The following is a 13,058-nucleotide window of genomic DNA, read 5'->3' as shown; positions in this document are numbered from 1 at the left end:
CACCCCGGCCGCTGCGTCCAGGGCCAGACGTCACTCCTGGGGGAGCAGCGCCCATGGTGGCAGTCGTCCCTGCAGGGTGGGGCCGGCCAGGAGACTGGGGAGGGCGTCCTGGGCAGGGGCCTGGGGTCTGGCTGCCGCGGCGACTGGCCCCTGTGTTCCCCGCACCAGATGGCTCCCTGACCCTGGGGAGGGAGGCGGGAAGGTCGAAATAGGGTTGACGTGGCGGACAGCCAAAGCCCGGGCGCAGGCCTCGCTGTCATTCAGGCCCCGCGGTAATTGCTTCAGACCTTGAATCCGCCTCCTGCCACTGCCCAGACTGCCCTGTCCCTTGGGCCTGGCCTGTCACACACAGCTCCCTCGGTTCTTGGAAGGCGGCTCTGTGCCCTGATTCAGTGGCCGGGCTTGTTCTCCCCAGCCCTTCCCAAGAATACCAGGCCCCGAGCCACGCCTCCGGCCTCACCTGTCCGGGGGCCGCGTGCCCGGCCTTGGGGGCTTTGCAACGTGCTGGCACACTCCTGGGCAGAGGAAGGCAGGGCTGGGAGGCCGGTGGTGTCTCCCAAGGCCTCGGAAGCAGAGGTGGGCCCGGGCTGGACTCTCAGCCTAGCACGGTCGGGGGCCTCCCTGAAAAGACCAGGGTGAGCTGTGACATGGAAGGGACAGCCAGGGACCCAGTATTCCAGCAAAGGCCCTGAAGGGAAGGGCTTGAGGACTCGAGTGAGCGGGACAGGGTGGCAGGAGGGCCGGGTCACGTGGGGCAGTGGCTCTGCCCATCACAGCCGGCCAGGAGCGTTTAGGGCCCACCGCTGCCTGGCTGCCGCTCACATCGGGTCAGTCGGATTTTCCAGCGGCGGAACCAGACGTCGGTAGTGTTTTAAAACTCCCCAGACGACCATGATGTGTAGCTGGGGTTGAGAACTCCCCACTCCTGTGGGCCTTGTGGGCCCTGCTAGGGGCTCTGAATTCTGTTCTGTGACGGGAAGCCGTGTACCTCTGTTGTCAAAGGCTCAGAGAGGCAAACGGGAGGTGCCAGGTCCCAGGAGGAGGGTGCCGTGGCGGGAGGGAACGGTCCCCCTCCAGGCCTTCCCGTGCGGCTGCAAGACTAGGGGACCACGAGACGAAGGGGCTGTCATCGAGACAGGGCTGTCATCCCATATCCCGGCCTGGTCACAGAGAGGAAGGAGGATTGCGGAATTCGAACCCAGATCCGCCCACCTGAGCGGCACGGTGCTGTCCGCCACCATCAGCTGCCTCCTGGGCAGGCATGGGCGCCCCCACGGGAGGCTCCGCCTCACTCGTTTTCATGGAGGAGCGATGGGCATCTGGATATCCAGGGACCGGGAATAACACCCTTGCCCTCCGGTCACCTACAAGCATGGCTGGCAGGCACCAGAGGATTGGCCAAAGTCACCGTCCCCCCATACCAAGTGCCCCTGCCATCGTCCAGCCCCTCCTGTGCACCCTCTGGACCTCCCACCGTCTGCCAGTGACAAGTCGGGACGCCGGTTCCGGCTCCGGTGGCTGCGGCCGGTGCCATTTCTGATGGTCAGTGCCCGGCCCCAGGTGAGCGAGTGCCACCTCTCCTTGGACAGGACGGCCGGGGCTGAGGGCAGCTCTGACGGGACCACAGACGCCACTCAGCCCCTTGGTTCCCCGCCCACCACCGTTTCCTCCTCTCCCTTCCTCCCTCGTCTTCCCTTCTCTGTTCTCTGCCTCTCTCTTCTCTGGGGTGGCCGTGGGTAACACTTCAGCACAGGGGTCAATGATGCGACCAGGCCTCTTCCCTAAGGAGGCAGATCCTGCAGCCTCTCCTGTCACCCGAGCCTCAAATCCCTGAGACGCCGTCTCGGTGTCCAGTGCCAACCCTTGCTCCTGCTCCCGCGTCCCCTCCCTCTGATGTCCACACGGGCCACGGGGTGCTCTGGCAGGGGGTGCCCAGCCTGAGCCTGGAAGCCAGAATCACTCTGCCCTCCTGCAAGCCGTCAGCCCTCCCCCTCCCCCGCTCCTTTCTGGGCTAGAACCGTCCTCCTCTTCCTGTCTTCTCCTGAGCTCCTCCCTCCCTAATGGACTCATTATCCGGATGATTCCAGACCATGCGCCTGGCTCTGTTTCCAACACCCGGGATACAGACTTGACCCCGACTTAGACCCTACTCGCAGGAGCTCAGCGCCTCAGCACTGGCTAGGGTGTGGTCTCTGCTGCTTCTCGGGAGGTCCCGGCCCCTTGGGGGAAGCGGAGTTGTCCATTAGTCAGGCTTTTAAATTTCACCATGTGTTTTTGTTTCCGACACAACAGAAATCTTTTATGCCATCCATGTTTTCCTGGGAGGAGGGACTGGGTAGGTCCCCGGCTTCCTGGGGAGAAGGAGTCTCGCACAGCCAGGGAAACAACACGCAGGCTCCAAAATCGCGTGGACCTGAATTTAAATCCCAGCCGTACCTCGCTGGCAGGCTGTGTCACCTTGGGCATGTTGCTTAACCTCTCTGTGCCCCCTTTTCATTCTCCGTAGAATAGAGGTAGTGATAGCACCTTTTGCACAGGACTGTGAGGATTCGAGAGCACATGTTCAAAAGAGGCCTGACAAACAGAGTAGAAGCCCAGTTCACCCTGCTCACTCTGACCCCCTTCACCCGCAGGAATCCCAGCCCCTTCCTCCCCAGGGATCCTAGTCCTGGAATTAAAATTGGAAAACATACTCTTTTTTTTTTTTTTCCACTTGTATTCTTCAGCCTTGATAAGATCTCACTCAGCAAGAATGTATTAAGTACATTCTACTTAAAAGATTTATGCAAGACTTTTTAAAAAGATGACCTCAGCCCAGAGTTTTGTCTCCACAGAGCTTTAAACTGGCTGGGGAAGTACACATGGAAAGAGAATTTATGGTAAGAGGCACTGGGTCACAGGTGTCACTCGAAGTGGATCAGCTGCTTCCTGAGGTAGTGAGCACGCCGTCGCTGGGAGCATTCAAGCAGAGGCTGGCAGCGCACTCGCTGGGAATTCCAGGGGCACCACTGCCTCTGGTGAGTCTCTCCAGGCTCCTGAGGGAGCCGCCTGCAGATGTGCATCTGGGCTGACCCCAACCCTCCTCTCCTCTTTGCCACGCGAGGCAGCGAGTTGCAACTGGCGGGGGAAACACGTTCCTCAGAGAAGCCGAAAGGAATGTGGCAAACCGTGATTCTGGGCCCGCAAACACCCTTCCCCCTAGATTCCAGGAGGCCTGGGGTGTCCTCTCAGTGTCTCACTGGCTTCGAGGACTTTCAGGACCTGGGACTGATTCTGGGATTTTCTTTTTTTTTCTGAGACAGAGTATCACTTTTGTTGCCCAGGCTAGAGTGAGTGCCCTGGGGTCAGCCTAGCTCACAGCAACCTCAAACTCCTAGGCTCAAGCAATCCTCCTGCCTCAGCCTCCTGAGTGGCTGGGACTACAGACATGCACCACCATGCCCGGCTAATTATATATATATTATATATATATATTTGGCCAATTAATTTCTTTCTATTTATAGTAGAGATGGGGTCTCGCTCTTGCTCAGGCTGGTTTCGAACTCCTGACCTTGAGCAATCCGCACGCCTCGGCCTCCCAAAGTGCTAGGATTACAGGCGTGAGCCACCACCGGGCCGGCCCTGATTTCGGGATTTTTAAAGCCGGAGTTGATGAGGGTAGGACAGCCACCTTGGGGAAGCGGGGATGGGGCGGGGCGTTAGGGCCCAGTACTGCTTCCTGCCTTGGGCAGATGCCTGTGGTCACCCTCAGCCACCTGTGACTCCGCACCTCCGGCCAAGCATTCCACCTGGTCACGGAACTGACGGCCTCGCTTCACTGTACAAGAGGAGGTGGGGTGGGGTGGGGTGGGGGATGGGGAGGCTGGGTTTCATGAGCAGTAGAGGCACTGCCGTACCGGGCTGCCAAGGCCTGCATCCTAGAACACCGGGTCCTAGTCGTGTGGCCTTAGCCACGTCACGTGGCTTCCCTGTGCCTCCATTTCCCCAGCTGCAAAATGGGGCGATCGTAGGATGAATGTGGGGATGAAACGAATGAGCACATGAAAAGCACTCAGAGGTTTGCCAGAGATCCAGACGCCACCGCCCCAAGAAAGCACTCAGAAGTTACTGGTCACACAGGAAGCCTCACATCGGTGTTAGCGGCTATGTCATCTGTCCCTGAGATGGAAGCAGGTGTCATCACCCCATGTCTCTGTTTTGCCGTGAGGGCTGTCCCAGAAGCCCAAGGTTTCTTACCAGAAAGAGGAAGGGTTGTATGGGGCGCAGGAGTGAGTAAAAGCCCTTCTGTCCATGGAGAACCAGCTGTCTTCCCAAAATGCCACTGCGGTTTGGGAATTCCAGCGTCATTTATTCTAACAGATACGTGCATTAGACAAAGTGCTATGAACCTAAACAACCATTACCTAAATTTTAAAGGTTTTTTTTTTAAAGGTGTTTTTTTTTTTTTTTTTGGAGACAGAGTCTCGCTTTGTTGCCCAGGCTAGAGTGAGTGCCGTGGCGTCAGCCTGGCTCACAGCAACCTCAAACTCCTGGGCTCCAGTGATCCTTCTGCCTCAGCCTCCCGGGTAGCTGGGACTACAGGCATGCGCCACCATGCCCGGCTAATTTTTTATATATATATCAGTTGGCCAATTAATTTCTTTCTATTTATAGTAGAGACGGGGTCTCGCTCTTGCTCAGGCTGGTTTTGAGCTCCTGACCTTGAGCAATCCGCCCGCCTCGGCCTCCCAAGAGCTAGGATTACAGGCGTGAGCCACAGCGCCCAGCCTAAAGGTGTTTTTTTTTTAATTTTTATTTAATAGGCATCTATTAAAAAATCTCCTTAGCTCAAACCACTCTGTGAAACACTAGAGATTCAGAAATAAGTAAACGGTGTGTTCGCTCCCCAAGGAACTCACAGTCTGGTCAAGGAGAGAGAAGTTTGCAAAACTAGTAACGATGGCCTCAAGGTGGGCTTTGGGGGTCCCCTCCTTCCCTGCCCCTGCAGCCCCTCCCTGTCTTGCAAGCCTCGTAAACTGAGTTGGACCTCCACCTCTCGCTTTAGAGTTGTGAATGAAAATACGAATGAATCTGTATAAGCTTGAACCGCCTGCTACATGGGGAACCTGCTGGAACCCACCTTGCCCAGCCAGCTCCCTGCCCTCCCTTCCGTGCACAGCACCTCGAGGCGACCCTGCTGCCTTGAGCTTAGACCTCTTCAGACTTGAGTGCCATTTACAGCCACAGGGTAAAGCCAATCTTATTCGTAGGTGTCTCCAGCCTGTACTCCCCCACCCCCAACCCCCGTGTTCCCAGGCTGCAGGGAGCTCCAGAGAGGCTTCCAGACACCGAGTTGACTGTCCCACCGCCATCTCTAAGGGGCTGTGCCCACCCTCCAGGCGAGATGCTGAAGCTCTGGGTGCCCCAGCCCTGACCTTCTCCATACGCGCCCTGCAGTCTCGCTAGGAGACCCAGGACCGGCCCTCCCCCGAAGGCACCTCCTCCCTCAGGCCTTTGCACCTTTGGGTCTGTCCCTGTTCCCTCTGCCTGGACGTCCCCTTCCGCCTTCCCCTGCAGCACTGATTCCATTTCAGTCACTGGGCCTTGGGCACGTTCCCTCCCCTCGCTGAGACTGGGTGCTCCTGTCCCTACAATGAACTGGGCCTTACATGTCCTCAGCATGTGGTCCCCGCTCCTAAATTTTACATCAACCTGTCTGCTCTCACTTTAGTGTTTTGCATTTCCCCTTTTCCTTTCGAACATGCCTCAGAGCCGCCGCCTCCAAGAAGCCTTCCTTGATCAAGCCCCTGCACACTCCCTGATGTGCTTAGTTCTATTGGTACCAAGTAGGCCTGAACCAATGCTGGTGCCAAGGGGTTCGTGGGGGGCCTTAACCCCCTCGTAACCTCCATTGCCCAAAAGGCCACCCACACATACACAGCCCAAGTAAGAACAGAACTCAGTATGGAAACAGTTGCTACTTCTCAGGAAGCCCTCCAATCGCCCCACCCAACCGGCCCTACCCCAAGCCAGACTATCTAGAAATTCTAACTGCCCACAGTCCCCACGCCTGTACCTGGGTTGACGGCATCTCTGGGGTCTTTTTCTTGGGTTGAGGCTGTAAGCTGTCAGGGATGGAGAGAGCCAGGCCTTCTCATTTTTGGCTCTGCCCTCGCCCAGGTGTGCCCCTCCCCCAGTCGCTTTGTCAGTGCGATGACACCTCTTGGTGACCAAGCAATCCCTCTATCATTACTGAGGTGCTTTCGTGCACAGTAGCTCTTGAGGCTTCGCATTCCGAGGGGCACACAGGACACGCACAGCGCCCCCAAAACCCAGGCCTGGCTGACACCTTGCACGTGGTCAAGTGTCAGAGCAGGCCTCACGCCAGGTACGCCTGCATCGCTGACTCTGAACTGCCATATCCGCCAGCTCGGGTTGCAATCCATTCCAGGGTCGGGGCGGTGAGCAGTGGCCCGGGGCTGGCAGGGGCGCCAGAATAAGCACATCTCACGTCTAATCTGACCCACCCAGCTGGTTCAGAAAGCAGCCAAACTGGGGGGATTTGGTTGTGCTCCCACGCCCCCCTGCTTCCAGGGCTGCCCTCCAGCCCCTCTCTGCACCCCTCACCCCTCCCTCCCAGCTGCTGGGAGCCCGCAGAGGGGTGGGGTCCCAGGAGGATGTGAGCCTGCGGTCTGGCGGGATGTTTTTCCCACTCGGCATTGTTCTGCCCGTGCCCATTGTACGAGCTGAGAGCAGGATGTCACCTAGTCGCCTGGCAGGCTCTCAGCAGAGCTGGGGACCGTTTCCGGACGGGACCGACCCATTATGAACGGCTGGAACTCTTCAAAAGCTCTGCCATTTCTTTGGATCATCGGACTGGGCAGGGGACTTGGAGCCTCCTGGCTGGGAGGCTAAGGGTCCCCGGGACCTTGGCAGACCTGTGGCTTGCCAAGAGGGCCTTTCAGCCTGGGCCTGCCGCACGGGGAGGGGTCTGGGAAGGTAAAGCAGAGGGGAAATGGGGGGGGGGCTGTGGATGAGCCAGTATTGCATTATATGTCACACACAACACCTGCCCCCCCCTTGAGATGGCTCCCACCTGAGTATGGGAAAGGACCTCTCACCTTTAACAGCTTCACTGAGCTCACCCCAGAGGAAATGCAAAGTCAGAATTGTTTTGAAGCCACTCAGTGTTTGCCCCGGGGTGAGTAATGCTCAGTGTTTTAACAGGCTCCTAGCTCCTCTCTCCCAGACAAGGTATTTATTTAAGCATCTCTCTCTTTACCAGGAGGCTGGGTGTGCCCGCATTTCCTAGGTGCCAGGTGCCTTGCATACACTTTCTCACGGTTTGATTGGCCCTGAGGATTAACTGCTTTGGGCCAGAGCTGACATTTGAACCCAGGGCTGCGACACTCTAAAGTCCACGTTCTATAACAGGATTTCTCAAACATTCATGTACGTAAGAGATGACCGAGGTGCTGAATAGGAGTGCAGATTCCTGGGTCCTGGCCCCTCTCGCCCATTCTAATTTCACAGGGAGCTGCATGTTCAACAAATAGCACAGGTGATTCTGAAGCCTTTATGCCCCAGGTGAGGGACACGCCTTGGGGGCGCTGCTCTATGACTTCGGCCAAGAGAGCAGCAACCTGGTCTGCAAACACAGGTGCAGCCCAAGGCCCTTCCCAGCTCTCAAGGGGCGGGCCTGCCCCCTGCTTCCTCCTTTGCCTAAGTGATGAAACCCAGAGAGGCAGCCGTGACCCTCAGAAGACAGAAGGACACATCTACAGCCTACAGGATCTTCCACTGCATTTTATAACATATTAAACCTCCAAGAGAGAAACTTGAACAACAAAGTCAGGAGTAAAGGGACACTCATGCATCCCTTAGGTGTTTATGGGCCCCCCTCCCCTTCCATGAGTAAGGGCTTGGGACAGTCACCTCTGAGATCACTTAGAGCGGGTTCCCCAGAGCTGGGTGCATCAGGAACCCCCTGCTTCAGAATTATCTGGGGTTTGTCCACGGCCACACCACCCCAAATGCGACCAATCTCATCTGTCCTCGGAAGCTAAGCAGGGTTGGGCCTGGTTAGCACTTGGACGGGAGAATTATCTGGGGTTTGCTAAGAGTGCAGAATCCTGGGCTCCACCCCAGACTTCCATAGTCAGAATTTTGGGGTAGGGGTGGTGAACTCTGGGCATCTTCATTTTAAATACTCTTCTCCAGCACTTCCGTAGCAAACACTAATAGAAGTTTGAAAAGCAGGTCCCTAAGAGTCTAGGAAGGACCGGAACATAGCAATACTGTAGCTTTGGGGTCCTGAAGGTTAAGGACCCCAAAGCTCTGAATGAGCAGCCTGGGGTTGTGGGGGAAGAAGCTCATTCCGTGTGATATGAGCTGGTGTGGACGCACTTCACTCAGTTGGGGAGCCAAGGGCTGGGTTGGGCGTGGCTGGTTAGAGTTCAGAATCCTGACTCTGGACTCCGATGGGGTGGCCTAGGGTACCCTAAAAGGGTCAGGGGTCAGGCCGTGGCTCTCAGGACCCTGAGGAGGGCAGTATAAGCCTGGCAGCCTTGTGGTTAAGAGCCTCATCTCTGGAGCCATAGGGTTCAAATCCCACCTAGACCACTCATTAGCTGAGTGACCTTGGGCCACTTACTTCACCTCTCTGTGCCTCAGTTTCCTTATGGGTAAAATATCAGTGTACCCACTCCCTCGACACAGGTAAAGTACTGAAAACACGTCTGGCACACATTAAGTCCTCAGTAAATATTAGACATTATTGCTTATTAATGGAAGGGTTTTGAGCATGGGTAGTGTTTCAACGCTCTTGACCTCGTAAGTAGCTACCTGAGTCCGTGCAGGGACCTGTGCCGGCCACGTCCGGGCCTAGCCCTGGCTGCCCCCACCTGGAGGTGATGCCGAAAATGGGGCCGGGAGCCCAAGTCCTCGGGCTGGGTTTATCCTCTTGGCAAATCTCCTTGGGAATAGGGATAAGGACGAGAGCAGCGGCGGCGGATTAGGGGACATCTCTATCAGTGCCGCGTAAGCCAGGGCTTAAGACGAGAGGAATCGGACATCTGGGCCTCTCTTCCGTCTCCCGTAGGCTCAACTCCCACGTGGCCTGGGAGCAGGGCCTGGGTGGGAGACGAAGGCGGGGCAGTCTGTGAATCCCTGGGTCTCTGCATGCCGGAAACCGGGAAGGAGCGGGACTCTGCCAGCTCTGTTCTCCCACGGCAATCTGCCAAAAGGCAAGCAACAGACTCAAAGCCCCAGCAAAGGGGACAGATTGGGGTGGGGCCCTGCTTCGGTCACTCCCCCTGCTCCTGTCTCCTCTCCTCCCGCCCAATCTCCCTCTAGATAGGGCCAGGCAAGACTCCGAAGGTTACCTGGTCTCCCAGTCCCACCTTCTCTAAGGGACTAACCGGGTGTGAGAAAAGGGCCCCTCCCTTCCCCCTTGGGCAGACCAGCTGTCCCCAAGAGCCCTTTTCCCTCCTACTGGACCATGGGGGGCTGGTCCTTACCCATCCTTGGTCTGGAACAGGGGTCCTCAAACTTTTTAAACAGGGGGCCAGTTCACTGTCCCCCCAGACTGTTGGAGGGCCGGACTATAGTTTAAAAAAAAAACTATGAACAAATTCCTATGCACACTGCACATACCTTATTTTGAAGTAAAAAAACAAACGGGCAAAAACACCTGCATGTGGCCCTCGGGCCGTAGTTTGAGGACTCCTGGTCTGGAAGATGCGGCTCTGTCTCAAGAATGCCACTACGTAGACGGCCCCATCAGCCAGGAGCAAGGACTGCAGCTGCGCCAGGCAGAACACCAGAGGCACACGCTAGAAACGGCGACGCACGGAAAGGAGACACCGAGGCGACGTGAGGACTGTGGCCAGCCGCGACTCTCGTGATGCGGCCGTCTCACAGCAGGTGGAGGAAGCACCAGGCCGTGGCCACTCAGCCCACGCTGGCTGGCACCTGTTGTGAGTTAGGGCCGGGACTGACCCAGCAGCACAGGACTCAGAAGACCAGGTCCGCACTTACCGGGAAGCCAGGCCAGAGGGAAACAGCTGGTTCCCTGGCACGAAGGAGGGAGCCGCCGACTCTATCCGGAAGGGGGTGACACTTGAGCTGGATGCAGCTCAAGGCTGGGTCGCATTTCTGCAAGACAACAGAGAACCACCAAGGGGCCATGTTCAGAAACCACCAGGCCTGCCGTGTGTGTGTGCATGTGTGTGCACGTGTGTGTGTGTGTGTGTGTGTGTGTTTGACATGCATCATGAAGACACCGAGCTTGATCCCATGGATGATGCAGGGGAGGGGAGGATGCATTATTTTTTACAGACTATTAGAAATGATGTATGTTTATCATAAAAAATTGGGGGAGAAACAGAAATAGGAGAAGAAAATTAAAATCACTCATAAAGTAATCACTGTTAATTAACATTTTGATGCTTTCCTTTCAGATTCTTTTATCAAGAAACCTTAAAAAAAAGAATTATGTATTGTAGATATAATATATAAACATGCTAATACACCAAAATACATATTTCATATTAAAGGATTATGTTACATTAGAATATATTCTGAATTCAGTATATTTAGAGTTTAACATAAAAATTATTTTATAATAATTTATATATAATATATATTTATATATTATATATAATAATTATAATAAATTTAGTATATGTGTGCTTTTAAAAAAATTAAATTGAGATAATATAAAGGGTGAGTTTTAAATTTTACCTACTTAAAATAGACAACATTCTTCCACAATTCAAAAGGTGCAAGCTCGTACAGTGAAAATGTCCCTTTCATTCCATCCCCCATCTTGCACCCCTATTTGGACTCAGTGGACACTGTTGTAACCTCCCAGCAACTTTATGCATAGATAAGAAGATAAACATATTTTTTCTCCTTTTTTTTTTTTTACATAAATGTTACACGGGTTAGCCACTTATTCTGCATCCTTCAGCTTTTACTTAATCTTAGGTATTGTTTCTTATCAGTAATCCAAAGAGTTTTCTCACTTTTTGCGACTACATAACATTCCATTACGTGAGTGTATTCTAATTGATCTAGCAAGTCTCCACTCACAGTCATTTGGGTCATCTCCCATCTTTTGCTTGTATAAACAGCGCTGCAGTAAATAACCTGGTGCTTGCGTCATTTGGGACACGTACATGTCTGCCCGCAGGATGATGCCCTAGAGGTGGACTGGCGAGTCAAGGGCAGGTGCAGTTGTAGTGTTGACAGGTGTTGCCGCACAGCCCTCCACAGTGGTGACAGCCATTGTGCTAAAATGTCCCTCTTCTGATGTGAACCAGAGACACAGTCAAGTGTGAATGTAGAGCCGTGGGTGCTGGATCAGGGTTAGGGTTAGGCTGCTGCGACAACAGAGGACATATTGCCTGGGACCAAAGGGTGGGCCGGAAGCCCTGGACAGAGGCAGTCATGGGGCTGGAGCCGTGAATCCAAAACATGTTGGATTCACATTCTCCTGTTCTTCCGATTCTCCTGTTGGCTGCAGAATTGACAGGACAGAGACACAAACTGGCACTTGGAGGAGACGGTGCCAAGGTCTCTGACGGGGTGACTGGGCAGCCTTGTCTGAAATGAGGAACCCAGGTGGGGAAACAAAGGCAGCCCAACACAGAGGGAAGGAGCCTTCATTTTTCAGAGGGAGAGACATTTATTATGATGGTCACAGCGGAATTTGTTTCATTCCGCTATGTCAGGAGAATGACCTTCATTCCGGAAAAGGCACAACAGGACACCTTAAGAGGGAATTGAGGCCGGGCGCCGTGGCTCACGCCTGTAATCCCAGCACTCTGGGAGGCCGAGGCGGGCGGATTGCTCAAGGTCAGGAGTTCCAAACCAGCCTGAGCGAGAGCAAGACCCCGTCTCTACTATAAAAATAGAAAGAAACTAATTGGCCAACTAACATATATAGAAAAAATGAGCCGGGCATGGTGGTGCATGCCTGTAGTCCCAGCTACTTGGGAGGCCGAGGCAGGAGGATCGCTTGAGCCCAGGAGATTGAGGTTGCTGTGAGCTAGGCTGATGCCACGGCACTCACTCTAGCCTGGGCAACAAAGCGAGACTCTGTCTCAAAAAAAAAAAAAAAAAAAAAAGAGGGAATTGAAAACTTCCAAAGACAGACTATTGGCTGCACGAGTCTGCCCTCCCTCCTTCCCTGATCCCACTAAAATGCTAGTAGGGCAGTGAAGAGAGGTATATTCCCAATGACGAGGAGACAGGAGGAGCCACCTGCAAATGAACATTTTCGGCAAATGCATAAGAGCTGGGAAACAGGCAGTGGCGCGGTGACTGGCGAAGCCAGGAGGACAGGGAGCCCAGGGCGGGCGGCAGCTGGGAAGGTCACATGTTACCCCAACAGGACCACAGGGGCCTCCCAGAGACCACAGGGCTGGACGGCGGAGCGGAGTCAGGAGACGGCTGAAAAGAGGACTGGCCAGTGGACAGGGAGGAGTCAAGTCCCACACGACACAGGGGTGGCCAGGGGCCAGCGCCAGTGGAGGGTTCCACGGCCCCAAAGAAGCGGCTTCCACTTCTATCGCGTGGCATCCCCCGTGTGACGCTTGGCTCCCTGCCCAGACGAGATGACATGAAATCTGCCAACTGACCGGCCTGGCTCACTTTTCAAATATGAGAAAACAAATATCATCAGACATTTGAAAAAAGCCTCTAGCATGAAAAAAAAAAAAGACAAAGATGAATGGAGGTGGGGGAAGTGCTACATAAGAAGGAGAAATAATTAGGAAATAGAAGATAAAAGAGAATTTTAAATATTTAATTGGAATCCTCAGAGAGATTTGAGAAGGCGTCTCAGCCCTCAGCAAGGACAGGTGCTATGAAAAGCAGCGGTTAGAGGGGAAGTGTGACTATCGGAAATTAAAGATAGGATCGCGCAATAAAGATTTCATTAGATGGTGTTGGAAGGTAAGAGAATTAGTCTAATGTCTGAATAATAGTATATCCAGATCCTAAAAATTTCGTTAGAGAGGGGAAAAAAAATTCCCTCCAAAAACATAAGAATCAGGCCAGGCGCGGTGGCTCAC

Source organism: Microcebus murinus, chromosome 23 (assembly GCF_040939455.1).
Source record: "Microcebus murinus isolate Inina chromosome 23, M.murinus_Inina_mat1.0, whole genome shotgun sequence".
Taxonomy (NCBI): Eukaryota; Metazoa; Chordata; class Mammalia; order Primates; family Cheirogaleidae; genus Microcebus; species Microcebus murinus.
The sequence above is the reverse complement of the archived record's forward strand: the minus strand, read 5'-3'. Positions refer to the sequence as shown.